Source organism: Vicia villosa, unplaced genomic scaffold, assembly GCF_029867415.1.
Source record: "Vicia villosa cultivar HV-30 ecotype Madison, WI unplaced genomic scaffold, Vvil1.0 ctg.001059F_1_1, whole genome shotgun sequence".
Classification (NCBI taxonomy): domain Eukaryota; kingdom Viridiplantae; phylum Streptophyta; class Magnoliopsida; order Fabales; family Fabaceae; genus Vicia; species Vicia villosa.
Window position 1 is genome coordinate 438,450 of NW_026705466.1, and position 20,069 is coordinate 458,518.

A 20,069-nucleotide genomic window follows, 5' to 3' on the forward strand; every position below is an offset into this window, starting at 1 on the left:
ACCCTAATTGTCGACTAGATGAAATTGATAACTGTAGATCTTGAATTGAGGTACAATGCTAAATGTATATTGTTATATGGATCATTTGAAGATGATTGAATCCTTTAAGTGATGTCCTGGAGCTTTTTAGGGTTTCCCAAATGTGGTCCTTGATTTCAGTCCTTGATGGGCTCAAAACCCTAGTCTGGTGATCTGGGCAAACCTGTGTCTTGATGACTGGTGACTAATCAATCATAGGTGAATGAATGAATCATTTGAGTCTTGTGATTGTTTAAGAGACCATTCCCTTTATTGATTAATCCTTTGCCTGAGCTCTTTTGTCCTTGAATATCCTCGATTAGGTACCAGATGAACAAGTGACTGCTCTGTGTAACATCCCGATTTTACTAATATTTTTATTAATTATATTAGTAATTATACTATTTGGTATTTTTAATAATTATTTATTTATTTAGTTTTTATGTGATATAATAATTATTTGAAATATTTAATTGTATGTGTGTTTGTGTTATTTGGGTTAATTAAGTTGTATGAGAGATATAGTTAATTGGGTCTTAGTAGTAGAAACGTAATAGATGGATTATGGGTTAAGCCCATTAAGAGAAAAGAGATAGTATGAGGAGAACATTAGGGTTTTAGAGTTGGAGTCTCATAACTTATTTTTGGGAGAAAGGAAAAATAGAAAAGAGAAGAGAAAGAAGGGAGGAGCACTTGTGAGAAGAAGAAAATTATGGAGGAAGCCTTAATTTTAGCAGCAAGTTCCAGCATAGAGTCACCTTGGAAAATAGGGCATATCTCTCAATCCAACCGTTGGATCGTTATGGTACTTGGACACAATGTTCCTGACTCATAGAGGTAAGTTCTGACCGGAGCGATTTTGATTTTGAGGGTTTTAAGTTTGTCTGATAAGCTGATTCCCGAACTGGTGTTTAGGTGTGTCTCCAATTGATGTTAGAAAGGATTTCTTTTGGAGAAAAACTTAGAGCTATGATGAAAGAGTCCATATTTACCAAGGTAAGGGTGGGGTTCGAATTATATAACCAGGAATATGATGATTGTATGTGGGATTAAGGTGTATGAATTTTTCCATGGATTATTTGTTGTGATTATGTTGTGTTGATTCGATGAAATTAGTTGTTGTTGTGGTGATAATTATTGTTGTTTTATGCGAAGTTGTAGGATATTTCATTGACGATGTATACCTCTATTTATTGGTATAGCGACAATATAGGCTTATGCCTTTGTGACGATGATGTTGTTTATTGTGTGTGTTTGTTGCATTCATATACATATGCATTTTTGGTGATGGCCTGGATTGACAAATTAGTGACGAAGGCTTATGCCTTGATGCCTCTGTTAACTGGCAATTGGCGATGGGGGCTGAAGCTCTGGGTACCACATGCATGTGCAGTTGTAGAGTCTCATTATATGTGGCATGAGTGTGATTTAATTGTGACGTGATGTGACTTGAGTTGTTGTTGAATATGACGATGTGAAGTGAATTGTGATAATGTGAAGTTGTAATTATAAGTTGTTATGCTAATGACTTGTTGTGACAGGTACCGTCTGGAAGATGAAAAATAGTTGTTATAACTATTATTATGTTGTTGATTTTGTTATTATAACTGTACAGTTTTAAATTGTTGTTATAGCTGTCGTCTGAAAGTTGTAAAGTGCTAATTTTGTATGATTTAATTCTAACATATTAATTATCATACTTTTGTTTATATTTTTCGATATCTCACCCCTTCTGAATGATGTTTCCCTTACCGTGGGAAACGGACAGGTACTCAAGATAGCGGTGGAAGTTTTGAGGTGATTTTATGAAGTCTTTAGTTGTTGTTAGTCGAGTTGGTGTCTTGCCCTGATACGTAGCACTCGAGGGGATAAAACGATTGTTTTAACTATTAATTCGTTTGCTGAATTTTTATATGGTTTTGGTTTAAATTGTAACTTAAAGTTACCGTGCAATGATGCTACGACTTGATTTAAATAGTTATGAAGTTTGTTGATTTCGCTGTGAGTTAATTACTGAATTTAAACAAAGTGATTTTTAGTAATGATTTGATTATCGTTTTAAATTCTTATGCTATGTATCTATATGAAGGCAAGTAAGCCATAAATGTTTTTGAGATGACGAATATGTGATACCTCAAATGAACTTGTTTGAAATTTATACTCGGATTTTCTGCATAATTTATTGCGTAGATTTGGGGTGTTACACTCTGAGTACCTGTCTTGAGTTTGATGAGATGTTTGGAGGTGTGACATCTCAGGGGGGGTCAAAATTAGGGTATGACAGATGCCCCTATTTAAGTTTCTTTCGTCCGGAGGGAGAAAGATTGTCATCTTGGTTTCTCCCGCAGGAAAGAGACTTAAATATCAAAGAATGCCCGAATTTTGGGCGTCCTCGAGATGTCGCAGCGATAATGAAACGTTCATTCATGACTTATTACCGTTGTCGCACTCGGCGGGGGTAGGGAGACAAACTCCCGTAGAAATATGTTATGCGGATTCTGGTGAATGGATGGCAATGTAAAATGCGTGATCCATCTTCTTTGACTAAGTGTTTACTACTTAGAAAAAGGTAACCAACCTCCCCTTGTTTCGGATGTCCGATCACGAAACTAGTCTCAGTTGTGATTTTGGACGATATCTCAAATAAAGAGATAATTTCCAAGGGTTTGTTTCCTTATCAAACTTCTCACCAGTACTTATTGGAGAGATACAATTTGATGGCAACTAAGAAACTTCATCATCTTTAGGAAGATATCTCGGATGAAGAGAAAATCTCCAAGGGTTTGTTTCCTCATCAAATTTCTCACCAGTACTTGTTGGAGAGATACCATTTGTTGGCAACTAAGAAACTTCATCATCTTTGGGAAGATATCTCGGATGAAGAGAAAATCTCCAAGGGTTTGTTTCCTCATCAAACTTCTCACCAGAACTTGTTGGAGAGATACCATTTGATGGCAACTAAGAAACTTCATCATCTTTTGGAAGATATCTCGGATGAAGAGAAAATCTCCAAGGGTTTGTTTCCTCGTCAAACTTCTCACCAGTACTTGTTGGAGAGATACCATTTGATGGCAACTAAGAAAATTCATCATCTTTTGGAAGATATCTCGGATGAAGAGAAAATCTCCAAGGGTTTGTTTCCTCATCAAACTTCTCACCAGAACTTGTTGGAAAGATACCATTTGATGGCAACAAAGAAACTTCATCATCTTTTGGAAGATATCTCGGATGAAGAGAAAATCTCCAAGGGTTTGTTTCCTCATCAAACTTCTCACCAGAACTTGTTGGAGAGATACCATTTGATGGCAACTAAGAAACTTCTTCATCTTTTGGAAGATATCTCGGATGAAGAGAAAATCTCCAAGGGTTTGTTTCCTCATCAAACTTCTCACCAGTACTTGTTGGAGAGATACCATTTGATGGCAACTAAGAAACTTCATCATCTTTTGGAAGATATCTCGGATGAAGAGAAAATCTCCAAGGGTTTGTTTCCTCATCAAACTTCTCACCAGAACTTGTTGGAGAGACACCATTTGATGGCAACTAAGAAACTTTATCGTACTTTGGAAGATATCTCAGATGAAGAGAAAATCTCCAAGGGTTTGTTTCCTCATCAAACTTCTCACCAGAACTTGTTGGAGAGATACCATTTGATGGCAACTAAGAAACTTCATCATGATTTCCTTCCAACTTGACGTCTTTGAAGGAATACCATATGATCATGCATCCTTTTGAGGAGCTAATGACTTTGCTTGAAAGTGGACGAACTGTCTTCGGGAAGAAAACTACCATTCATCGACTTATGCTGAGAAAGCCTTGGAAGTGAACAAACTGTCTTCCGGAGGAAGACTACAATCTGTCAATCCGTTGGGGAGATCCAAAAGTGGGTGAACTATCTTCCGAAGGAAGACTACCATTTGTCATTTCTTGGGGAGTTGATAAACTGTTTTCCAGGAGGAAAACTGCCATTTGTCAACTTTGCTGAGGATTCTGAACTATCTTCTTGGTGAAGACTACCATTCGTTGACTCTACGAAAAATCTTTTAAGCGAAACAAACTATCTTCTTGAAGAAGATTGCCAAGTGTCGCTCGATAGGAGAATCTCGATTGGGGAATCCCAAAAGTGAACTAACTATCTCTTTGAGGAGGATTACCATTTGCCGACTTGCTGGGGATTTCCAAAAGTAAACAAACTATCTTCCTGAGGAAGATTACCATTTGTTATCCTCTTGGGGAAATTCCTGGTATACAAACTGTCCTCATGCCGAGGAAAGCACTTTATTGACTTGCCGGGGAAACTCGAGTTGAGGTCCACGTGTCTTGGGTAATTGCAGGATCAAAGCCTAGCTAGATGATCTTAACTATGCAGACATATGATATGATGCGTGAAGCATGCATGAATATTGTGATGATTATAAAATGTAAAGTGAATGTGAATAGAATTGTCGCGGATGTGAAATCCTGTGACTTGAATTTTTGTTGATCAGAAGATGTCTTCTTCTTGCAGTTTGCACTCTGTTGGGGATACCTGGTTACCGTTTGTCCGCTGTTTGAAGTGAGTGAAATAATTTGAAGTGAAGATCCTTAGTCGGGAAATGTTCGCAAAGCGACCTCATGGGGAAACTTGTTCCCGGAGTCTCAACCGTTTTTGGAGCAACTGTTTGCATTATTCCTATTGTTTGTAAACCTTAGAAAGAAATTTCTCCTTTATTTTGTAAGTAAATTCATTTTATTTTTGAAAATGTTTGTTTCAAGAAAAATGACTATCAGACCTAAAAAATGCATTTTAAGAAACTGGATAAGACTCGATTGCAAAGAAAAGGCACAAGGCTCGAATTGTTATTTATGGAATGGTAATCAGCCAAAGGCTTGATTCCATGGAGTATTTACAAAGTTGGAAATTGGTAATTTTCAGGAAAAAGGGCTACGATGAAACGTGACGACCGTTATCCTTCCCTTCCACTCTGAATCGCGCTGTATTCGTGCTTCGTAGAAGATGACCTTCTGATGATGAATACCCCGCTATGGATTTTCTGAATGATCAAGTATGTCCTGAACACAGTTACTTGCCATATATCCCTAACTTTTGCGTAGACTACCCCTTTTGGGTTTTAAGTCTACCGGGATTGATTATATATTTTTATGTCTCTAACTTTTGCCTGAATCTCCCTTTCAGGTTTTCGATTCACCGAGACGCTCTTTTTTGCCTAAGTTGCTCTTTGCGAGTTTTCAACTTAGCGAGCTGTTCTTTTAATTATTTAGGCGAAGTATTTCTTGATTGCGTCGATGTTCACAGGACGGGTGAATTCTTCTCCATCCATTGTCGTGAGTATTAAGGCTCCTCCTGAGAAAGCTCTCTTGACCACGTATGGGCCATCATAATTGGGAGTCCACTTGCCCCTCGAATCTGTGAGAAATGATTGAATCTTTTGAGTACAAGGTCACCTTCTTTGATTGTGCAAGGTCAAACCTTTTTGTCGAAAGCTTTCTTCATTCTTTGCTGATATAGCTGTCCCCACATGGAGAAAGGCCAAGGGGAAGAGAGTATGTTGAGAAGAGATGGTGGCACCTGAATTCTATCGGCGTAGATCTGACATTTGTGACACCTCTTTGCATACTGGTAGCAATCTGACTCCATCTTCAGCCAATAATATCCTGCTCTCAGTATTTTCCTTGTCATGGTATGTCCGTTGGTGTGAGTACCAAAGGAACCTTCATGTATTTCTCTCATGAGTGTTTCTGCTTCGTTTTTGTCAACGCATCTGAGCAGAACCATGTCGAAATTTCTCTTGTACAGAACATCTTCATTCAGGAAGAATCTTCCAGCTAACTTTCTCAAAGTTTTTCTATCTTTCTTTGACGTCCCAAGAGGGTACTCTTGCCTTTGAAGAAAGCTTTTGATGTCGTGATACCACCGTTTGTCGTCGATGATTGCTTCTACTGTGAAAACATGAGCGGGCCTATCCAGGCGCATAACATCGATCCGAGGAATGTCATTCCAATGATTTATCCTAATCATGGAAAAGAGTGTGGCTAATGCATCAGCCAAGTTGTTTTCTTCACGAGGAATGTGATGAAAATCTACCTTGTCGAAGAATGGTAACAATCTTCTCGCGTAGTCTTTGTAAGGGATTAGCCCGGGTTGGCGTGTTTCCCATTCTCCTTTGATTTGATTGATGACCAAAGCAGAATCTCCGTATACATCCAAGTGTTTATTCTTAGATCCACGGCTTCTTCGAGACCCATGATGCAAGCTTCATATTCGGCCTCATTGTTTGTGCACTTGAAAGTTAATCTGGCGGTAAATGGAATATGGGTAACTCGAGGGGTAACAATGATTGCCCTAACTCCTCGTCCATAAGCATTGACAGCTCCGTCAAAGATTAAGCCCCACTGGGATCCTATCTCAGGTCCTTCGTCTGGTAGCGGCTCGTCGTAATCTTTCATCTTGAGGTACATGACGTCCTCGTCCGGAAAGTCAAAACTGGTTGATTCATGACCATTGAGTGGATGGTGAGCCAGGTGCTCAGCTAGGATGCTTCCTTTCACGGCTTTCAGTGCGTGATACTCAATGTCGTATTTTGATAACAACATCTGCCAACGGGCAATTCTCCCAGTTAAGGCAGGCTTTTCAAAGATGTACTTGATTGGATCCATCTTGGAGATCAAACAAGTAGTATGTCGAATCATATATTGGCGGAGACGCTTGGCAGCCCAGGCCAAAGCACAACAGGTTTTCTCGAGCATGGAGTAGCGGGATTCACAGTCAGTGAATTTCTTGCTCAGGTAATAGATGGCATGCTTTTTTCTTCTCGTCTTGTCTTGATGTCCAAGGACGCAACCCATGGAATCTTCTAAGACGGTTAAGTACATTATCAAAGGTCTTCCTTCCACTGGAGGAGACAGGATGGGTGGTTCGAGCAGATATTCCTTAATGCTGTCGAACGCTTTCTGACAATCGTCTGTCCAGACGCAACTTTGGTTTTTCTGTAGAAGTTTGAAAATTGGAGCACTGTTGCTGTCATGAGATATATGAATCTCAAGATGTAATTCAGACGTCCAAGAAATCCTCTAAATTGTTTCTCGGTTCTGGGAGAAGGCATTTCTTGAATTGCCTTGGCTTTGTTTGGATCTACTTCAATTCCTCATTTGCTGACGATGAAACCAAGGAGTTTTCCTGAGTAGAAACCAAAGGTACACTTGTTGGGATTCAGGCGAAGCTGAAACTTCCGTAAGCGTTGAAATAACTTTGTCAAATTCTGTATGTGATCTTCCTCATTTTCTGATCTCGCAATCATGTCGTCCACATAGACTTCCACTTCCTTATGCATCATGTCATGGAAAAGTGTAGTCATGGCTCTTTGATATGTTGCCTCTGCATTCTTTAGTCAAAAAGGCATAACGCGGTAGCAGAACGTGCCTCAGGGGGTGATAAAATCTTATTTCTCCATGTCTTCAGGTGCCATTTTGATTTGGTTGTATCCCGAAAATCCGTCCCTGAATGAGAAAACGTTGGATTTTGCTGTACTGTCAACCAACATATCAATATGTGGTAGAGGAAAGTCATCCTTAGGGCTAGCTTTGTTCAAATCTCTGTAGTCGATGCACATGCGGATTTTTCTGTCTTTCTTAGGAACGAGAACAATGTTAGCTAACCACTGAGGGTATTCTGAAGTGACGAGGAAACCAGCGTTGATTTCCTTTTGAACTTCCTCTTTGATTTTCATTGCCATCTCCATATGAGTTCTTCTCAATTTTTTCTTGACCGGAGGGCATTCTGGTTTCAATGGTAAGTGATGCTCCACTATACTGGTATCCAACCCTGACATATCTTGATAAGACCAAGCGAAGACATCTGAGAATTCTTTGAGCAGTTGTATCAAACTCTCTCTGATCTCTGAACTGAGTGAAGCTCCAATCTTAACCTCTTTTCTATTTCCATCGGAACCAAGGTTAATGATCTCTATAGGCTCATTGTATGGTTGAATGGCCTCTTCCCTTTGTTGAAGTAACCGAGAAATTTCCTTTCATATCTCTTCGTCTTCTTCTTCCTCTGCCTCGAATACAGGAAACCCAAAGCTTGGAGAAGTCATACGATCGCACGTTTCAACGGGGTGTTTTATGATTAATCTGCATATGTGTGATGAGTTTTATTTAGACAACAAGGGAAGACTCGGTGTATGCAGTTAATGGAATATTTTGATGTTTTTTAAGGGTGTTTTTTAGGATTACCAATTTCCGAAAAAAGAAAAGGGAAAAACTAACGAAGAAACAAAATGACATTTTTATTTATCGACAGTCACTTCTTGAAACAAAGACCCTATAAAACAAAACTCTATTGCTTTGGGCGAAGCAAAGAGGGACATTTTCCTAAGAAATAGTAAAATGCAAAGCCCTATGAAACATCTCTTCACCTTGGGCTATGGTGAGAGGACAAAATAACGGTGAAAGTTCCTACTTTGGAGTGCGAACAACAGTCGAAACTTCAACAGTCGTCCAATAGTGGCGAACCCCATTGTGCACTAGGTAGTCTGTCACCTTAGGCTTAAGCTGGCCTGTGGTAGGTCTTGATTTACCAACCACTATCTTTGCAACACTTAGACGATCTTCTTCTGCTTCAGCAGACTGAGCGGTGTGAGCATACCCATTCCCAAGTGGAGTATGTCGGACTTTCTTTTGAGGAAACTTCCAATATTCTGAATGGAGAGACTCATTGTCGGAGACACTTTCGAGATCATCCTCTTCTGTATTTTGGTCTTGCTCTTCTCCCAAGATGCCATTGACTAGGTATGTGAACTCTAAATCCGTAGTCTCTGTGGGTAACTTGGGGATATAATCCTCAATGATGACTTCACCAGATGCTGATGATGAATAGCAAGGTTTGTATATCTCTCTTGGTTGAGAAAAGTACTCATGATCAATGTTCCATCCAGTCGGAACAATGTCTTCAAGAGAGATTTTTGAACTTTCAGGAGCGTAGTATTTCACCATGTAGTCGAATTTTCCGCTCGGTTCTCCTAATGTATCCCAAGTTTCTTCAGGGATAGGAGGAACTTCTCCTGATGAACCATGACTTCTGGTGGTGAAGCTGTTAGTAACTTCGTTACTGCTTGGTTGAGTCTTACTTTCAGATCCTTTAGTTGGATAACAGCAAGGTGAATCAGACTCTGTTAGGGAAATGTATCCTGTTCTGTGGAGATAGGATAGCCATTCCTCTTCATCAGTGTTTTCCATACCGATGGTATTGACTGTTTGTTGAACAGGTTGGAGAAAATCTCCGCTGCGGAAAGTTTCTTGAATTAGAAGAACTACCTCAATTCTTGGAATAGCCTTTGATGTTGGAAAGAATCCAACTCCTGTTCTGTTCTTTTTGTTGTTAGGAATCTCAATGTGCCCCCAACCACTGGTAGTGCCATCCTTTACAACTTGGATTGCATCTTTATAGGAAGAAATAGATGCTGCTTTCTCCTTTCCTTTTTCCTTATCCAAGGAAAGTGCTTGGAATTTAGTTCCAGCGACTCCTTTTGGTTCTATGTCGGAGAATGATGATAGACTGCTGACGATCAGAGCTTGTTCTCCACATATGGTTACCAATTTGTCATTTCGTATGAACTTTAGTTTTTGATGAAGTGTTGAAGTAGTTGCCCCAGCTTCATGAATCCATAGGCGACCTAGCAAATAACTGTATGTTGCATGGATATCCATAACTTGGAAAGTAATTTTAAAAGTGTGAGGTCCAATAGTTATGGGAAGATCTACTTCTCCAAAGACTGAATTCCTCGATCCATCGAACGCCTTGACGATGACGTGACTGTCCCTTAGAGGGAAATCCTTGAAGGATAATCTTGACAATGTTGATTTGGGCATGACGTTGAGAGAGGATCCATTGTCTATTAGGACTCCTGTGAGAACATCACCCATGCAGCTAACTGAGATGTTGAGTGGAAGGTTATGGTCCACTCCTTCTTCAGGAAGATCTTCGTCACAGAAACTCAGGTTAGTTCCTGCGGAGATGTTGGCAACGATGTTGTTGAATTGCCCCACGATAACACCAGGTTCTACGAAAGCTTGTTCCAAAACTTTCTGTAGAGCTTCCCTATGAGCTTCAGAACTCAATAGCAGGGAGAAAACAGATATCCTAAACGGCGTATGTAGCAGTTGGTCTATAATGTTGTATTCACTCCTCTGGATTAATTTCAAGATCTCATCATTTTCTTTTGCTTGAACAGCATTGGTCGGATGATTGTCTTGCTTATGTGGCGCTTCGTCAGAAGGCTTCTCCACATTTTCTGTTGTTCTATTGAAGACTCGTCCACTTCGAGTGACTCGACTAACATCAACAATGTTGACAATAGACGGTAATGGTATTTCCTTACCATTTTCAATGAATGTAGCGTTGTATTTGTATGGTATATCCTTGCTGGACTCATACGGTACAGGACCTGGTAAGTAGATGACTAATGGAGCAATTGCTGTCTTCCTGCTGTCATACTTGACTTGCATTGGTTCAACTTGATTAATCTGAGGAGATACGATAAAGACTTCACCATCTTCTATGTTGGCAAGAACTGTAATGGTATTGTCATCCATTAGTTTCTGAATGTCGTTGCGGACGCGCAAACATCCTCGTGAATTTCTTCGACAAATTCTACATCTACTATAAGGATGAAAATCCGTTCCAAAGTAGGCAAGTCCATTTAAAGATTTATGGAACCTTACTACCGATCCTTCGAGATCTTCAACTTTGTAGATCTTGTATTCTCCTGGACATCCTTGAACCATGTTGATGTCGTACTCAGTTTTGACTCGGATGCGTTGAATCCATCCTAAGTCCATTTCTTCTTGTAATGCAACTTGAACTACAGCACATCCTTGATTATTCTTTGGACAGATTTCACATTTGAAGTAGTTGTGAGGTGGTACGTGGCCGTACCCAGCTTGTCTAACGTGCATTTTGACGAGATTTTCCCTTATCTGACGAATATCGTAGATTTGAATGACATTGGGGTGTTGATCTATCAGATTTACTGAAGCTTCTTTGTGATGCGGCAAAGGATTTGCTTGGACGTTAGGATTAGTATCTTTGAAGGATAGCATTCCGCTCTTCACTAATCTTTGAACGTCGGTCTTGAAAGGGAGACAGTTCTCAATGTTGTGACCTGGTGCCCCCTGATGATAGGGACAAGATTGGTCAGCCTTGAACCAAGGTGAAGAACTGTTTGTAGGATTTGGAGGACTACTTGTCTGAATGAGTCCTTTTTCCATTAGTGCTGGAAACAATTCCGCATACGGCATTGGTACGGGGTCAAAGGTAAAATACCTCGGTACCCGATTGTTGTAATTTGGAGGTCGAACCTGCTGCTGAGGTTGTTGTGACTTTTGTTGAAATGGTTGTTGAGAAACCTGAGGTTGATAAGCTGGTGCTGAGTTAACAACCGGAGTTATTGTAGCAATTTGAGGTGGAAACTTCTTCTTTGCTTTGTGCAAGACATTGCTGACATCTTGATCCTTTTTCTTTGGGAAAGAACTTCCATACTTCCTAGGACCAATAGAAGATTTCAGTTCTTTGTTCAAGCGTCCTTCTCGAACTGCTTCTTCTAAACGTACGCCCATGTTTACCATCTCGGTAAAGTCACTGGGTGCACTTGCGACCATTCGTCCGTAGTAAAATGGACTTAAAGTCTTAAGATAGATTTTTGTCATTTCTTTCTCTTCAAGTGGAGGACAAATTTGAGCAGCAACTTCACGCCATCTCTGAGCGTATTCCTTGAAACTCTCTTTATCCTTTTGAGTCATGGCCCGGAGTTGATCTCTGTCGGGAGCCATATCCAGATTGTACTTATACTGTTTGACGAAGGCCCCCCCGAGGTCTCGAAAAGTACGAATCTCTGAACTGTCCAAGTTCATGTACCATTTAAGTGCAGCACCAGTCAGGCTGTCTTGAAAATAATGAATGAGCAATTGTTGATTATCAGTCTGAGTTGACATCCTTCGAGCGTACATCACGAGGTGACTTTGTGGGCATGAATTCCCTTTGTACTTCTCGAAATCTGGTACTTTGAATTTGTGAGGAATCTTAACATTTGGAACCAGACAGAGGTCTGCACACTACAAAAAAAAAAGTCTCCTGCCACGCCCAAGAAACCGAGGCTATATGCAAAATAACCGTGGCGTAACGCTGAGGCCACAGTTTGGCCACGAAAATCCAACTGTGGGATATGCGGCCGTGGCCTAAAGTATAGTCCACGGTTTTTTGGTATATACCACGTTTTTTTGACAATCGTGGCTTTTATAGGCCACGGTTTAGGTAGTTTGATTAAGGCCGCGGTTTATATTTTCCATGATTACAAAATTGTGGCCATATGGTAAAGCCACGGTTTCAATTTAACGTTTAACATACAATTTTGGTTCAAGATATAGCCACGGTTTGGTTATGACCACATATTTAAAACCGTGGTTATATGATTTCCTTAATAGAGATGAAATTATTGCTGAAAGTTTATCAACCGCCAAATAGAGAATAGGATATGATTTCCTTAATTTACCGATTCAAATCATAGCATTAAACAATAAATCGTGAACTTCAAAATTTAAATGACAAATGAATTGTGAATCTGCATAATGTAGGTTCACATTTGTGGGTCTGCATAATCTAAGTTCATCATTTGTGAGTCTGCATAGTTTTGATTCGTTCAGTATAATGAACCTCGTATTATCCGGGTATAAAATAATGTGTAGCAACATGTATTATACAAGCATGAACTCCACTACAATCATTCATTAAAAGTTAATCTATAAAATCAACAGACAAACAAAATTATAAATCAATTATTAAAAGTCAATCTATAAAACCAACAAAAATATTGACAGCTTCCAATCTTTGCAAAAAAGCAAATCTCGGAAAATTTATCTATGACATCCTATCAGGAGAAAGCTTATGGTTTTTTTCTTAGAGAAAAAGGATTTCAACATTTAAGGTGTGGCTCGGCATTGAAAGGTGTGGCAGATTCATCAACTGAACTACGTTGTGATGATCTACCTGATGCAGTAGGTGGGCTTCTCAACATTTTATCAGTTGATCCATACAGATAGAGAAACTCAATTTGCAGTTTAGTATCTTACATAACGAGCAAAAGCTATTGCAAAGCATAGAAATAGTGTTTCACCTGATTCGATTATCTTTCCTACCATGATCTTGACTGACTGGATCTCTTTTTGATATAAACTAAAAAGCTTGATCTGCATGTGGTCATTCAAATTCAACCGTTAAATATTATTATCTTTCAAAAGATAGAAAATGAACACTTCATTTGAAAGCAGGGTTCCGAGAAAATTTTCATTCTGCCAGGTACACAATTCTTCCTAGATTGTTTTCATCATTGATAGGAACGTGATATTTTTATTGCTATAATTTGAAGGAAAAACTGAATAGTATGGGACAAACCACTTCACAATATGCAAGGCCTAAAACGCGATCAAGACTCTCTTGATGCTTCAACAAGAAGGGACGCAGATGGTTCATGTATAACTGTTTAGCTCCCTGCTTGAATGCAAGAAGTTTGTTAGCAAAATAACAGAACAAAACTGACGGATTAAAGAATCAACATAAAAGAGTTTTGAAGTAGTCTTTTGTAATCTAAATGAGTAATCTAAACCCAGTCTTAGACAACGTACAGGGAAGTTATCATCATCATGTGTATATAAGTTAGTCACCAAACATTATAGAATAACAAAACAAATTCCTTATTATCATAAAAATATCTATTACCCAATAAAAATTTACCATTCACATATTTGTACTATTATCTTATAAAACAATAATGAAACATATATTTAAACATTGATATGTAATTGGACTTATGAGTAAAACTTTATTCACTAAAGATTAAACTTTATGGAGCTTATAGAGAGTTTTGTATTGAGAAACATTGATTCATTTCACTCCTCTCATTGGAAATCTATTATATGCTTAGAAATCTAATGCAATAATCACATCAGGGGCTTTTTGCTGACCTGCCTCCAAAAATGGCTTGGCTAAATTACTAGCTTATATAACCTTATTTTGATTCTTATAAAAATAAGAAACTATACGTCGCACATTCTAAGTAACACATCCTTTCGACTATCTCATCAGACTACACTAGAAAATGGCTTCATTTTCTTAGGTGGAGGGTTTCCTCTAGAGACAAGTGCACATATAGGTAAAAGCAGAGCATTGAAGAACTAGAAAGAAAATTTTCACGCATATATAAGGAGTCAGACCAAAGTCAGAACCATCTTGAAGCCAATAGACTGAAAGAAATAATAATTACGAATTTCAAACACAAATAGCTAACAGACTGAGATACCTTATAATAGTACTGATGCCGGTTGGAAATATTTTCTTGGCCTGCATGCAGAAAAGAGATTGAGTATAACAATGAAATGTGGTGCAGTATGTCTTTTGCGAAAAATATGTAGTACCAATGAGTAGCTTTAAATGTTCTTCTAGATAAGGATCCCTGACAATGCTGCAAAACAAAGAACCAGGCATTAAAGAATATTTATCCAAATAAAAAAATCATCATGCAACATTGAACAAACACAACACCATGAACATTCAATACAAACATGAACCTTATATACAAACAAATAGGAAACACATATTCCTTAAAGAAACATTGTAAGTTATCGAAGTGCACTCCAACATATATGGTCAATGAGTCCAAACACCAACATTTATAAAAGGTACTTAATAACTTTCACTTATGACTTTAGTATAAAAACATGTATATACTTTTTATGAAAGAAAAATATGAAGTGATTCAAATGTTTAGGAGATTCAAAGCAAGAGTTAAGAAGGATATAAACCAACATAATTAATGTCTTTGAACAAAATTGTGAGGGAGAATACACATCTAGTTAGTTTGTAGATTTATGTAAAAGTAATGGAATTGGGAAGAGTTGACTTTCAATTCTTACTTGCTGGGTCAGAGCGTAGACGAGCGAGCAGAGCCCAGGATACAGGGAAGCCCGTCATAGAGCAGTCGACTAGAAGTAGAAGACTGCTGGCCTGAGAGAAGGCGGCCTCCCTCGGGAAACATGGCCCAATTTTTCTTCTTTCTTTTTTGATTACCTTCTTTTAAGAAAAGTGAAGGATTATGCACGTGGAATACTCCTTTCCATTTCTTCTTTCTTTTCTTTAAGGGAGCTGTTCCAGAAGTTGCACTTTCTTTCGATGTTGGTCCAGGCCCCCTATCCATTGGCATTGAAGTAGGCAAGGCCAATCCATCTGTTAAGTCAGCTGGTTCTAGGTCAAAAGCTAGTGTAAAATATGTCTTTGAAGTACTTCCGCCTTACCTGGAGTTTAAGTTACCGTTGGAGGCCTTTGAGTTCCAGTCTCAGTAGTGGTCTTCCCTATATGTACAGGGGAGTAGTTAGTTGCGAGTGTCAGATAAGATCAAAGTGCTTTAAAATAGGAGAAAGATGAATTTGACCATCCCAAGGGAAAATGAATGGGAAGGGGGCGTCTTAGCTACTCTTAAGGCTAATTCTCAGAATAGGATGACTTACCTTTACTGTAAGGCTTTTTGGAAGCCTGCTCCGAGTAAACTCGCGATTCTTTCTTTTAGGCGGACAATTCTATATATCGACTATCTCGAGGAGGGAATTCCTTAAGACTACCACTGCCTCCGCCGCTGCTGCAGTATCCTCATTAGATACAGATTCAGATACTACTCTTTGCGACATATGTTTAACTAGCCTTCGGGTGGAAAAAGATTAGCAGTTAAAGGAGCCGCATCCAAAGCAATTAAATTGTGTTGCGGAAATGAGTATACTATTATTTGTGGTAAATTTACTGGTATTCAATCAATTAGGTAACTCTTAGCAAGTGCTACGGGTGCTTCGTACTATATATAAGTATTGGAATTTTTCCTCTTCTTTATATCATATAACAATTTTTTTTGACGATTCTGCTAATCCTTATGCTCTAACTAGTCTTAAAATTCTTTAAATTACAGGAAGAAACCTAAGAAAGAACTTCAAAAGAAAGAAAGGGAAATAATAGGGTTTTATTTATCCTTACACTATTTGATCAAGGAGAAGGCGGGGGACCTGTAAAGCATCAACCATTTAAACGGATCCATCTTTTCTTAGTCCGATTCTTATATGTTGGGTGCCTCTTCCTCTTCCGCAGATTCGGATTAGTGACTAGGGACCTAGCTAGGCTCCTTGTCTTTACCCCAGAGATCTCCCTGCCCTTTCGATCTTACTTATTGACTTATTCTCTAATCCACCTATGGGCATATTCCTTCCACTGGGGTTGCTTCATTCTGACCTATCTCAACAAGCCCATCTAAGAGCCTATTGAAATTCAATCAATGGCACAGCGTCCGATTCGATCACTCTATCGAGTAGAAGTACAGGGATGATTCAATCGATTCCTAAGACCTTGAAGGGCGAAAGCCCTAATTAAGCTAGGATGAATCATCTAAGTTCCCTATGGCGGGTTGGAGACACGGAATGGGAGAAGGAATGAAAGAAGCCAGCAAGTCGGGCTAACCAGTAACAGTAGAGATTGTTAAAAGCATGGATGAACCTTCTATTATGTATTCCGTATGTCAGGTCTTGGTCTTACTTAAATAGTCAATAGTCAGTTTCATTGACTGCGGATTTCCTTTCTACGCTTTCTTCTCTTATGAAATTTCTCAACCGTAATCTAAATGCCCTTAATAGGTTTTGCAAGCTTCGCACAGAACAGTAAATCTATGAGGGGGAGGAATAATAGTATAAGGACGCATAAGGAGGGGCTGGTACACGTGAATCAGAACTAGCTATTTATTACCGGAAGTTACATCCCTATCCTATAATGGTTGAAGGCTGGGCTACTTTCCCCAAGAGTTGGGGATCCACCAGCTCTTCTATACGATCCTTCTCCTTCTTTGGAACAGCCATTGTATGAGATAAGTCTTATCCGTATGGTATGTAGCCACTATCGGTCTAGTGTAGCGTGTCTCTCTTCACGGGATCCTCTGCCCTGTACAGAGCTGATCACCCAATCACAGCCGTCTTGTGCTTGCAAGTCTCGATTGCCTTCAAAGCGTAGCCTTTGCTACCTCGGTCTGGAATCTAATCTAAGGATCTTTGTCTGTTTAGAAAACTAGATTCTTAGTAGCAGTTGTCTTATTTCATTTTATTGAATCTACCCTTATCAAAATAGTTGACTTAGCTCAGTACCGCTGACGGTGGCGTAGGAAAGACTGCTCAAGAGACACACTGTAAGACAGGCAATAATGAGTTTTCCGACTACTATCTTATGAGATAGAGATTCCCTACTATTATTTCCTCTTTGTTGATTATACCAAAGGGATCCCGACTCTGCGCTGGTCCCTACTTCCGATGTCCCCGGCTGTATCGAGTCCCGTGGATCTTGCATTCGTTCTGAGCGTGGAAATCTTCTTTGCTTTCTTCCAGTTCCTTTCGTGGGTGTGTCGGGGGCGATGTGAAAGTCCCTTCTTTTTGTCTTTTCGGCCTTCTATTCCAGTTGAACTTTCCTAACAAGCTTTCCATTATGTCTAAGTGTCCATGCTTGGGGTTCCGGATCTATATCTATCACCATTGGCCTTTGCTTGAGCCCTTCGGTTATCATTCCACGTGGTATATGAGTTGATGCTGGCAGGTAGGGGCTTATCTATGTGATTCGCTACGCTTCGCTTGTTTCTATATGAGAATATGCACCTTGGGAGCTGCGCCGCTTTAAGAGGAAATCCGGGAAAAGCTTAACCTCAGCGTACCAAGGTCTGGGGCTGAATCCGATCCAAAAGAAAAAGAGCTTGAATTCACTAGCCAAGTGAGAAATTCTCTGATTCTGACTGAGATCTTTGTCCTACTTATCACCCGGCTAGCTGCTGAATTAAAGTAGTTGACTTGACCGGAATCACAAGTTCTCAATGATACCGGCAATTGGGAATCTCAGTTGATGAGCCTGGCAAACGGAGCTACGAAACCCAGCCTTTTTCTTCTGGTGTCATATATATAAGTCTAATAACAACTAATAGTGTGCCGAAGACTTTTTGATCATATGTAGTTAGTTGAAGTGTTTATTTTCTTAATGTCACAAATATGACACCAGAAGAAGTTTAGTCTGTTCATAGACCAACTCTTTATCACTTCCGAGTATAACCCTGCATTGTTTATGTGCATGTTCATAGACCAACTCTTTATCACTTCCGAGTATAACCCTGCATTGCTTATGTGCATGTTCAATATCTAAACAGAAATAAACTTGATAATAAAGGAGATAAATGTGTACTACTTGGTGTGTGTGTGTGTGTCTAATATAAGGCTTGATGTCTTTATAATCCCTTAACTAATAAGGTTTAAGTTTACAAAGAAGATGAAAGCACACAAGCAAAAGAAGATGCACACATTGATTGGGAAGAACCAAATGCATTTTCAGTCCAAAGAAACAGGCAGTCTTTCAGTCATGCACAAAAGAAGAATTGTAGACAAGGGAACTCAATGGTAACTACATTAGATTGATGGAGAAATCTTTCAGTCCAACAACCAAATAAGAAAAAATCAAGTAGCTAGATCACAAAACTCATTGCTGTAATTGAATTTCCAGTTCCTATCATCAGTATCAATAATTGAAATTTTCAGGTAATGAATTAAGTTTTCCTCTCATTATATTCTTATAACCTGTCACATTGATAGGATAGTCCTTGGATATCTCTGCTGCTGTTGAATAATCTCCATCATCCATTATTTGGGATAAACTTGATGTTGATCCTTGTTTCCTTTTAGCTGAACCTTACAAAAATGCAACAAAAACGGAATACAATGAAACAATATATATGTATATACTTAAAATAATCACAAATTAGTCTCTTAGATTAATAAACCTTTGGTGCTGCTAAATGCAGTTTGAGAAGCAGGAAACCTGTAGAAGTAAAGTTTGTCAAACTTGTATAGAAGCTTTCTGTAGAAATTTTGAACTTGAGTACATAGCCTTGCATTGTTGCCTTCCAGTTTTAGTGCTGAAATAATTTCACCCCATTTCTTTTCCTTCCGAACCTGGAAACATTCCAAAGAATTTTTTTCATATAATATATACACAAGCGTTACTAAGAAATTAACTTATGAATAGATACATAGATAAAACAAGACAAGTACCTGGTGATAACCCTAACATCAAACCTCTGCCTACTTCTCTCAAAGCCCTGCAAAAATTCACCACGAAAATCCTACCATAACTCATTGCAAACTCCAACAATCTCATACTCAAACCTCTGCCAAAATCCCTTCTCAATCACTCTTTAACCAAGCTCAAATACTCAGATTCTCGCACGAACAAACAAACTCTTTACATAGCAGCAACCAAACACTTCTCCACCTCTCAACCTTAACTCACCCACCTATAAATCCATCACTCCAAACCTGTAAAAGACGCACTCACAACAGCCTAACAGCCAAAAACACTCAGAAACCGAAACATCTTGTTGGAATCGAACACAACAACACAACCCACACCGCAATTTTGTACCCTCACAGACTGCGCACACAGATCAATAACAATAGAGTTACGAAGAAGACGAGTAGAGTTCGAGACGAAGAATAAGAATTGGAAATAGAAGATCAAGTACCTGAATCGTTATTTTTATTTTGCTGTTGCTTGTAACTGTAAATCTGAGTAATAGTGAAATTTGGGGCTTAGGGTTTTTGAAGGGATAAGGGTATTATCATGTTATGGTTGTTTCTTTCTTTGATCTCCCTGGTTCTGTTGTTTCATTGTTTGTGTATAGCGAGAGCGAAATCCAAAATGATGGAGAGATCGAATCAGCTCTCGGTTGTTGTTGTTAGAACACATAGTAGATTAGTTCAACTGCAAAGAAGATGAGGAACACGAGAAGAGAGGAGAAACGGAGAAGCAGGGAGCGATGAACAGAGAAACGGACCTGGCAGAGAGTGATGAAGTGAAGGAACATTTGAGTGATCGCGAAGGATCGAGATCTTCTGAGGATCGACGACGATCGAGGAACAGGAGAGGAAATATTAGGTTAGACTCTTGA

At 39.1% G+C, this 20,069-nt stretch overlaps 2 long non-coding RNA genes across 4 annotated transcripts; both read right to left on the minus strand.

The window, feature by feature from the left end:
• Positions 1 to 12,776: 12,776 nt before the first annotated feature.
• LOC131632990 (uncharacterized) lies at positions 12,777 to 13,558 on the minus strand. The gene is made up of 2 exons (XR_009293206.1): positions 13,463 to 13,558; positions 12,777 to 13,257 (listed from the first exon to the last, which is right to left on the minus strand). It is a non-coding gene; the product is annotated as an uncharacterized LOC131632990 (long non-coding RNA).
• Positions 13,559 to 14,273: 715 nt separating this feature from the next.
• On the minus strand, positions 14,274 to 20,044 carry LOC131632979 (uncharacterized). Of its 3 annotated transcripts, none has more exons than XR_009293204.1 (6): positions 19,644 to 20,044; positions 19,174 to 19,552; positions 18,941 to 19,074; positions 18,700 to 18,804; positions 14,482 to 14,528; positions 14,274 to 14,407 (listed from the first exon to the last, which is right to left on the minus strand). It is a non-coding gene; the product is annotated as an uncharacterized LOC131632979 (long non-coding RNA). The 3 variants fall into 3 exon arrangements; XR_009293203.1 differs by having other exon boundaries at positions 18,903 to 19,074; positions 19,644 to 20,043; XR_009293202.1 differs by having other exon boundaries at positions 18,700 to 18,810; positions 18,903 to 19,074; positions 19,644 to 20,043.
• Between the last annotated feature and the right edge of the window lie 25 nt (positions 20,045 to 20,069).